General features: G+C 51.8%; 1 protein-coding gene across 1 annotated transcript in view; it reads right to left on the bottom strand.

Annotated features, from left to right (window-relative positions):
- The window catches only part of aass (aminoadipate-semialdehyde synthase), a gene marked incomplete at its 3' end in the record, with an annotated part of 190,092 nt that overhangs the window by 129,438 nt on the left and 57,990 nt on the right, over positions 1-2,664 (bottom strand).

Genomic DNA, 2,664 nt, shown 5'->3' with positions numbered 1-2,664 from the left:
GGGGTCTGGGCTGTGGGTGGGTATTGGGCCTTGGGGGGCGATTGGGGGTGGGGCTGGAGCTCCGGTTCTCCCTGGATTGTTTGGATCTTTTGATCAGGGTCCTGGTAGCGATGGCCAGCCCTTTGGCTGGGGTGGCTGCCGGGTTCTGGCGGGGGGTCGGCTGTGGTTGTGTGTGTGGTCGTTGGTAGTGCGTGGCGGTGGTCGGGGGCGTGGCTTCACTTCGACAGGGTGCTGGCTGGTTGGCCTGATGTGACATTCGCAGTGGGGGGGTGCTGTGTGTGTGGGTGGGTGCATGGTTAGCATGCCGGGGCCTCTCCGGGCCTGTGGTGTGGGGCTGTAGGGATGCATTGGTGTGCTGGGCCGGCCTTCCTCGGGTGCTGCTCCCTGCAGCTCTGGCCCCCGGCCTGGGGCCGGATTGCGGCCGGCTACGTAAGAGAAGGATCGGGTACTGAAATGGCCAGCCTGCAGTCTAGATCTTTCACCTATAGAGAACATTTGGCACATCATAAAGAGGAAGGTGTGACAAAGAAGGCCCAAGACGATTGAACAGTTAGAGGCCTGTATTAGACATGAATGGGAGCGCATTCCTATTTCTAAACTTGAGAAACTGGTCTCCTCTGTCCCCAGACGTCTGTTGAGTGTTGTAAGAAGAAGGGGGGATGCCACACAGTGGTAAAAATGGACGTGTCCCAACTTTTTGGGGATTTGTTGATGCCATGAAATGTGGAAACAACAGATCTTTCCCTTAAAATGATACATTCTCTCAATTTAAACATTTGATCTGTGATTTGTGTTCTATTCTGAATAAAATATTAGATGTTGGCACCTCCACATCATTGCAATCAGTTTTTATTCACAATTTTTTTAGTGTTCCAACTTTTTTGGAATTCGGTTTGTATGTCTACAAATCACTGAACAGTTTTGCGCATTTGAGTCTGGGTACTCGTACAAACAGAAGTTTTTCCCAGTTTATAGAAACCCAGGTTAGCAGGTGTAACACTTGTGTTTTGGTCTGTGCAACGGCTTTCTAACTGGACCGAGCTAATAAGAACCTATCGTCCAGATAAAAAGATTTCTCATTCCTGCCATGAGTAACGATTGCAGAGCTGTCTCCATGCATTTCGAGAACGTGCATGGGGTGTTTAGAATGATGGAAATGTGAAATAAGCGCTCTTCAGATCTATGAGGGTGAAAACCAGTCGTTCTGGTGAAGTTCTCCAGCAGCTGTTGGGAGCTCTGGAAAACATGTTTTCCGTCAGAAATTCCTGAACTTCTGACTGGAGAGACGAGCTCTGTTCTGGAGAAGACAGAACCGTCTCTATAATCCCTCTGAACGGTGGCGGTTGAGCTGCGAACTGTAGCGTGTAACCCCTTCTGATCAGACGGTCCGTCCATCTGTCCAGGGAGCACACTCGCTGCAACACTGAGTAGCACTCGGAGAGCAGGCACGCATTGTGTTGTGTCATGTTCTCATGGAGGTCAACCATACTAAAAAATCCTTACTGCCATCACTCGCTCCGGAGATTCTCCAGGGGAACCCAATGGGGGCTCCGACAGAAAAAGACTGGCTGTGTGCCTCTGTGCTGGGACCAGGCTGCGGTCTCACATAGAGCTGAAGTGAGCAGTCGTGCACCGAGAGGAGGCGCGAGCGCTTTCTGAGTGAGACGCCGTTTCGGTGGAGGCTGCAGCTGTCGTGGAGAAATACGTTTACTCCCGCTGTGCTGTGAGTGGGCAGAAAACAGCAGAAATTAAAAATAGGCTCTGGCTGAAAAAGGGATTTTACCAGACTCGGTCTGCAGAAAAAACATCATTTTAGCTGATGTGGCAGACGAGTGTTGTGATAGTTACTGAACTGCGGTGCCTTTTAAAATGCTGTTTAGAGGTTACCGGCTCGTTGTGTGGGGAATGTGTGAAGAGAGGTAGCTGAGAGATCAGTTGATCTGACAGACTCGGATGAAAAAACTTTCAGAGGTGTTTCTGTTTTATATCAAAAACATACATCATCAAAAAACACATACCTTCCCCTCAAGGATCTGTTACCTGGTGGAGGGGGCCAGTGGAGGGGCGGGGTGTGAAGTCACTGCCGCAGCTGTGGAGCGCCTCTGGTGCTGTTGCTGGCCAAGGCGGTCCCTCCAGTGGCCGGAGTGGCATATGGACTGAGACGTCACCAGATGGTGTACAATCTGAGACCTCCTCGGACCTCTGCAATTCCTCAAGGATGGTCCTGAAGTTGGCCCCAAACAGTGCCTCTGGGGTGATGGGGCCCTCCAGCAGGTCTTTCTGCAGCCTCTTGGATACGGATGACGAGAGGCAGAGCCAAGTGGTCCTCTGGATCATGGTCATTCAGGCGGCGATGCGGGACAGGCAAATCGCAGAGGTGGAACATGTTTAAGATGGCATCAGCAGCTTTACAAAGAGAGCTCTTTGTCTCCTCCAGCAGGTTTGCTTCTTCCAGCCTCTTAGAGATGCCGTAGGCCAGCAAGGCGACGTTGTTGTTTGTTGCGGCCGTCTGGGATGATCACTGGTGAGCTCGGTTGGAGACTTTGTCACCATCTGGTCATGCTTCCCTGGAGGGACATGTTGTTGGTCTATCCTGTAAGCGTTTTCCCCCCCCCCCCCCCGAGCCAAGCTTGGCGGGTGGCACTTGGGAGGGAAAACGCTTAC

The sequence above is a fragment of the Nematolebias whitei genome, chromosome 10 (genome assembly GCF_014905685.2).
Source record: "Nematolebias whitei isolate Nwh7 chromosome 10, NemWhi1, whole genome shotgun sequence".
Lineage (NCBI taxonomy): Eukaryota > Metazoa > Chordata > Actinopteri > Cyprinodontiformes > Rivulidae > Nematolebias > Nematolebias whitei.
The sequence above is the reverse complement of the archived record's forward strand: the minus strand, read 5'-3'. Positions and strand labels throughout refer to the sequence as shown.